Source organism: Anneissia japonica, unplaced genomic scaffold, assembly GCF_011630105.1.
Source record: "Anneissia japonica isolate Jap-2015-1 unplaced genomic scaffold, ASM1163010v1 scaffold277_len1293397_cov203, whole genome shotgun sequence".
Classification (NCBI taxonomy): domain Eukaryota; kingdom Metazoa; phylum Echinodermata; class Crinoidea; order Comatulida; family Comatulidae; genus Anneissia; species Anneissia japonica.
In genome coordinates, this window is record NW_022719460.1 from 932,547 (window position 1) to 940,408 (window position 7,862).

At 34.2% G+C, this 7,862-nt stretch overlaps 1 long non-coding RNA gene across 1 annotated transcript in view; it reads right to left on the reverse strand.

The window, feature by feature from the left end:
• Positions 1 to 5,987, reverse strand: part of LOC117110905 — a 37,615-nt gene extending 31,628 nt beyond the window's left edge. The window contains exon 1 of the long non-coding RNA XR_004445786.1: positions 5,692 to 5,987. This is a non-coding gene — a long non-coding RNA (uncharacterized LOC117110905). The remainder of the gene's footprint in view (positions 1 to 5,691) is intronic.
• Positions 5,988 to 7,862: the final 1,875 nt, after the last annotated feature.

The following is a 7,862-nucleotide window of genomic DNA, read 5'->3' on the forward strand; positions in this document are numbered from 1 at the left end:
ATTACAGATGTTAATGGTCAATCTGTTTGTTCATGGAAGCATTAAAATGTCACTTAACAGCAGTTAAATGCGATCAAAAAATAACAAGTGATGCAGTATTCTTTAAGATGCATAAGAATACTGTACATTCGTCACTGGTTTGTGAGCCAATAGCAAGAACTTAAAATTATTAGGTGGAGTAAAAACCAACCATACAAATTTAAATAAGTTGTTTATTATATAAAGTAAATTTATTTGATTAACAAGTACCTCTTTGAAGCAAAACTCTAAAGTAGAAAGTTTATTGGAAGTTTCTGAGAAAAGTTCACCTCGCCCTTTTCCCATACCTAAACTTGCATTTGAACAACAAAGTTGATCCAAGCTTCATTTATTGTTTATTTGTATCATTTAACCATTGAAATTTGTTAATCCATTTGATACATGGAAAAGAAGTTGAATTTTGTTGCTATCTTAGTGGGTAGCATATTTTGGTAGCGGAAATACACGTCATTCCGATACTACATTTGGTCATCACGTTTTTTAAACCTTTATTTCTAAAAATATAAAAAAGAAATTATTTAAAGCCTATTAGTTTCTGATACATCTATCAGTAGTCTATTATCACTCGTACTTTCATTTTTGAAAAATCAATACTTTTGGAGAAATTTTAAAAAAATCACTTTTTTGGTAGCGGAATCACATTTAACCAAATTTTTTAAAAAACAAAAAAAATAATTTATTATTTAAAAATTATAATTTTTACCTTTAAAAATGATAATAGTACCTATTCTTTTGTAAAATAACATGAATTTAGAATTTTCCAACATATACATTCTGCATAATAATTGCATTTAAGTAAGCTATTTTTTACTATATTTTAAAATTTAAAAGAACTATGTATTTGGATCATTTTTTTCACATTTTACCACTGAAATACCAAAATATTGATTTTAGATCTTAATTCTATATAAAATGAGCTTTAGTTTGATACCAAACTTGATGGGATTTGATAAGTATGAAAAATTACAAAAAATCACTCTGCATTATGAAATTGCCCTAATACTAATATAGGGTCATTCCGTGTCAAATTAACAACAGGTCCCTGCTCGACCATTTCAGATTTTGATGAAACTCCATAAAAATGATCCACTATGTCAGAAACCAACAATTTAAAAAAATTAGCGTTTTGTAGTATCTGAGATATTGACTCCTCAAAAAAGGGGCGTGGTTCTTCAAGCTGCGCAAATGCAGTTTCCTCCAACTTTGGAATCTTATAACTCGGGATTAGTAATTAGCTAATAGGGTCAAACCTGGTATTCTAACTTATTTTCCACCATATTACAAATATGGAATCAGATTAACTGTTATCCCTTCTCTTTTGAAGTTATCTGCACTCAAAATAGCCACTTTGTTTAATGATGCAATTTTTTTGTGATCTTCGAGGTCACCCAGTGAGGCAGCTGACCATCGGGTACATAACGACTTCCGAGCTTGTGTTTATCCATGGAGGATTACATGCTTAGAATAGATCGAGGCCTATGCATGCAATGGTGGTAGAAAGATTTCATGTTCTTGCCTGTATGTACATTTAAGTAGTGTGTGTAATATGTTACGAATGCACCACGTGGGTTGGTTTGTTACACGTTGTATGGTATTTTAGAGCAGAGTGACGGCGGTAGAAGTAGGTTTAATCTCCCAAGGCTAGCCTAGGCCTAGCTTACTAGGCCTAGGCCCAGATCGCAAGTCCTTGATCATCGCAGTGAAAAAATTTTGATTGCCAATCTCTAAAGTGGTCTAAAATCACAATTTTGGGCCATAAAAACTCTTGTGTCAATCGTGAACTAATACAATGGATTTATTTTCTGGTACCCTGACCGAGACTCTTAACAGCTCAATACTAATGATTTTGGTTAAAGACAGAATCAATTGGCTAAAAAAAATTTATTAAACCAATGTCATCTTGCTGGTTTTATTGATTTTGTTTTTCGTAAAATTATATTTCGGACCGTAAAAAAATAAGACCAGTACACTTAGGAAGAGCCAGTATCATTTTTTCCTTACTGGCCCTGCTGGCCACTATGGTTTAGAGGTTAATTTTCAGCCCTGAGTACTGAGAGTAAACCGTACTTCAAACAGATAAAGTAGACATTTTATAGCATTAGATGACACAGTAGCCAAACCTCTCTAATCTAGGAAGTAATTTCTACATACATGACCCCTTTAATTTACAACCTTAACATTTTTCTAATTTGTCTATCAGTAATTTCTACTCTTCAATGTTCATGATCAGAAAGGCTGAGAAAAATAAACTTTTGATATCAAATGCTTGAAATAACTGAACGTCGGACATTTTAATGTTGAAAATCAACTGAAATTCTGAAAATTAAAGTTTTAAATAATAGTTACAGGTACAGAATGTCGAACAGAAAAATATGCACTGAATTTAGCACATTATTACCCTACTTACTCCAGTCCATGTCCCTAAAAATTTTCTTTAAACAAATTAGATATTTAAAAGCCTGGTATATATTTGTAATACATCTGTGAAGTCCCCAAATTCCGAAAACAACAAAAAAATTCAGTCAACAATATGGTTTATTTTTTCAAGTCCTAAAATCCTTTGATTGATTTATTGACTGTATTTGGATCTCATACAAAAAATACAGCAATATAATACAATTATTATTTTATAATTTACAGAAAGATTTTAATTACTTGTGGTACATTCTACGGTAGAAGAGATAGCATTGTAGAATACTATTTATAATCATAATAGTTGGAAAAAAACAGATTTTTAAAAATTATAGTAAAAAATATATATGTGCACTAGTACCAGACATTAAATTTATTTTGATCCCTAAATAATTACTAGTTGGCAGGGTAGGCCAAGTCTAGGATGGCCTAACATGTAACTAGGGAGTACTCCTAGATCTTGCCCTATACCCTGACGGCCCAAGTCTCAGCCTCATCGTAAATAATGTCACTCTCTATTCCAGATCGGTTAGGCCTGGCCCTACAGTCTCTCTAGACCCAGGATTGCCTATACTCTTGTTTTTCTTGATCTGTACTGCACACATTCTCTGACAAATGACTATTAAATAAGCTTGACCTAGGCCTAGTCTCAGGCTGTAAAATAAGGCTTGCTGAAATAAAATAAACTTGAAACATGGGGAAGTATCAACAGCGCCAAAATCTGTCCACGCAGTTCGGAAAACAAGGGCCGATTTCTACACAATTTGTGCAGAAAATTAAGCCTTGGTCTAATTAGTAGTATCATCAATCTATGTACAACAAATTTAAGCTGTAGTTACGATTCTGCGCAACTATTATCCTAACGAACTTCCGCAGAGATAAAATAGGAAGTGGTTAATTAATATTCCGTCATGCCGTAGTGCAATGAGGATAGCGAGAATGAAGTTTGAGGTTGGGTTAACCCACTGACTGACTGATTTTTTGAAATGATTTTGAATTTTTTTTCAGTGTCAGAAATATGGTTAAATATCATTTTTTCTGAAGGAATAATACAATAATGATTGATACCAATTGAAAGATAATTAAAAAATGCTTCTAAATAACTTATTATTTAGTATTGTGAAATTATGAAAAAAAATTTTAAAAATAAATTATTTCCAATTATTGTTTTATTTTATAAATATTTTTTGATAATTTTCAAAATAAATTATTGAATCCTGAGTCAGTAGTCAGAATACAAACACATCTCCACATCAGCACAAATTATTCCTTTACAAAATAAATCTAAATTTGAATTGATTGACAAACAACTTTGGAAGATAAAAATAATATAAAATTTTACATCGTAGGGGGCCTAGACCAAATCCCCTAGGAGCCTCACGGCGTTCAGTCACCCATTCCCCACTACGCACCGTACCGTGAATAGCCTAACCTACCTCGCGAGGTAAAACCCGTAATTCATAATTTTCTGCCTAGCCGTCCAAGGTCGTGCGAAAATTGCGTATTGTGTATTTCAAAAATCCAGATAATTTTAAAAAAAATATGAAAAAATACGAAAAATTACGATGAATATAGACGATTTGGTATCAAAATTTTCCTTATTTTCTCATCTGTCTCAACGTGTAGAGGGCGCAGGTCACCGAAAAACAGAAAGTTGAAAAGTTCAACGGTCATGTTCAGGGTTCGTTTTCATTTTTGTAAACACACAAGATGGCGTCAAGCGTAATTGATAGCACATGCTTTGCATTCAGCCACAAAAAAATCAATTTTACGCGGAAATATGTCAATATAATAACCAAATCTGGTACAGTATGTATTTTGAAAATATATTTATAGTATGCAAGTGTCAGAATAGTTATTTTCTGAAAATAAAGTATGTTTTTAGGTGATTTTATTCACCACCAGTATTGACGCCGACGCCTCGATCAAGGCGATCATGCTACAAAAACAACGATCAAATTACAAATTGCTAATTACCCTAAACTTAGAAATTAATTATAAATGGAAGAAATATTTCCTATAAACGTTTTTTGATATTTTCTCACATATTTTATTAACTTACATGCACACTAAACCGCGCATACGATTTTTAAATAATTATTGTTAATTAATTGCATAATTAATTACTATCGTCCCTGGTGACCTCGGCCCGCATTATTGCGGGCCTAGGGGTCAATCAGTTAAGCCAGTTCCACCAATCAGCACTTTCTTTGGATTTGCGTAAAATCGTCGCATCTATAATAATTGCAGCCAATGGCAATAAAACAAGATTCAGTACTTTATACAGTAACATTGTGGGTCTAGGCTAGACTCCTACCTAGGCTTAGTCTAAGATTTACAAATTGTTAATGCACTCACCAGAATCCTAGGCCTAGGCCTCTAAGGCCTACAGTAGGTAGGCCTAGGCTAGGCCTATAATAAGAATATATCGGTGGCGGATCTAGAGGGGGTAATAGGGTGGCTATCCACCCCCTTTTTGGTAATACTGTGAAAAGAAATGGTCAATCTTCTTGAGTGTGCTTCTTATGTATACATTTTACTTGTAGTAGCTTAACTTCTTTTCAGATGTCATCTAAGAGCATCAAGTTGTCTACTAATTCCAAAAAAATCTAAAATGAGAGGGACTCCCCTTTGCAAAATCGCTCCCAAACTCCTCACCCCCTTTTACTAAATCCTGGATCCACTACTGAATATATATCAAGTCAGGCTTCGGAAAATGCCTATAGGCATATAGGCTATGGTTAGCCTAGGCCTACCGGTGCCGTAGTACTACTATTACTAAGGATTTCCTAAGTCGGGCCTATCTAGCTAGTGAGTGGTGAGGCACGTATGCAGCACTCACTGAGCAGACAGAGAGGCCTGGATAGGCTGCTTCAATGGATATCTGCAGGATTATCGCTGTGTAAAGATCCACACAACCCTCTATATAATTAACAACCTAATACTTCAATGAACATAGGCCTAGACCCTATTTGAATTTCATTAAAGGTACTGTACAAGTATTCAAAAAATTAGCACATTATCGTCAAAGTTATAACTGGGCTGGCAGCCTAGACCATCCAATGACAATATCACAACACCACACACACACACGGGCCATGTTCAAACAATATAAAACAAAAAATGACGGGTCGCGGGCTTCGACATTTATCCTTTTTAAGCCATATACAGTTCTCCACAAACCTAAATTATCCACCGGTCTTTGGTAGCAAATAATTGTAAGTAACCTTGTTAACATACCTGAAGAAAATTTATTTTTCTTTGTAGAATAAGCAAATTATCCAGTATTCCTAATCCTCCAACGAGTCGCCATGTTTTGTATGCTTGTTGATTGATAGCCCTGTCGAGCAGCAGCAGCTAGCTAGGAGGCCTACATGCATGCAGAGAAAATCTGAAAATTTCCCACAATGCACCCAATGACTTTAAAAATCTGAACAACCAGCAAACTTGACTTGAGGTAGTAGAACAGTTGTTTATTTATGACGAAGAAATATTTTAATTAAAGTGTAATTTGAAAATAAAATGTTTCATTCATGTTTTACTTTAAAAAAAAACAGATGTTGTGTAGAACAAGCATTATTAAAATATTATGCTGCCCTTGAATATTAAGTAAATTAGTCTATGCAAATTCTGACCTTGAGAAAGGCACTCGCTCTCTGATCAATATTCAAGGTTGTTGTACTTTCTGATGTGCATGAGTCTGTGCTGGACTTGAATTTGTCGTGATTGCAACCATTTACAACAGTGTTTGTATATATATATTTATTGTGTTTTGAGTGATTTCCGTTGCTGCAAATAATGCTATGGATTCACGTTTGCGTAGACGTTAGCTCTGAAAAACTATAGAGAAAAACACCTGGAATCAGGAAACTAAAATCGCACACGGTCGGTTTGCAGACATCCAGAGAGGGACAGGTTACGTCATACTCAAGTTCAAATGAAATTAATTATGTTCAGTCTTAGGAGTTATAAAATATGGTCGTATATGCCAAGTGCCTGGTGCCAATAATAAATTTTAAAAATAAAATGTAATACTGTACAGGCATCTCTCCAATTAAAGTCCCCTCCAAATAAAGACCACCTCCACCAACCTTTCTCAGTGATCCCAAATTAACATTTATCTTTACTATTCTGTTGCTAAAGACTATGGAAACCCTGTCCAAAAAATTGTCTTTAATTGGAGGGAGACCTGTTTTAATTTGTTTATAGCTAGGCCATTTGGGCTATTTTATTAAAAATTGAAAAACTGAAAATTTTCTCATGTTCATGCATAAACAGATCTTTGGACCTTTTTAGATATGACCTTTTTGGTTGCAAGTCGAAGTAATAATATTACATAATTAATAATAAAGGTAGTCAGCATTTTAGTTAATTTTTAGACGCTGGCCTATTTTTTTGTATTTCACAATTTTGATAAATGGCAATACCATACAAGATAGGCCTACAAGACAATTTGTCAACGTGCACAACTTGGTTCACATGAAATATGGTTTCCAGTTGCTTCAACAGAGATTAAAAATAAAATCTTAAACTACAACACAAAAAAGATACAAAAGACAAGTTTGACCACCCTTGTAATACTTAGGGGCAACATAATAGACCGTCGTTGAATTTGAAGAATTCGAAAATGTGTCACAGCGAACATTTTAGGTTGATAAAAAAAAAGTTAATAGCCTAAATTGTTTATGAGTGTAACCATTTTTTAACGTATCACTGACATCCCCTCTCTTATAACTTTTTCTACCATTGTGCTGTTTCCTCCTCTCAAAAATCTTTGAAATGGATGTGTGGGCATCATTTTTAATGTAATGCTAGTGTAATTATGCATAATACCAATTTCTAGGTGCATACAGTATAGAACATGTTTTACGATATGACTAATTCTTTACAATAGAATAGTCCAATGCGTATTAATCGTCCGTTGTAGGCATTTTGGTCTCAGTGATGTTAATATAACATGGGCATGGTTTGCAATCGTAGATTTGTTCCACCAGCTTGTTCACATTTAAAATAGCCAAATAGGCCTGCTGTTATGGCCACTTCCAAGAGGAGTAGGCTATGCCAAATTTTTAGTTTTGTAAATTTTAGGTTGGAAATTTTCTATAATAAAATAATGTATGTAGTTCGATTTATATCGCCAAAGTCTCAAAGCGCTCGAGGTGTGGAGCTCGTACAAGAACTTGCTTCACCCCTCTAAGGGTCTCTGTGTCTGAGCTACCCGGGAACTGGACCAGATTTCTCGTCTGTCATACAGCAGGCGCGGATCCATATTTACAACTAAATTTTTAAAAATGTCAAATGCATATCAATGTCATGTTCTCACCTATTCTGAAACTGCTGTTCTCCCTCCACCACCCGTTTGAAACATTCTGGATCCGCTCCTAATAAGAATATGACAGTTTTTCCTGAAT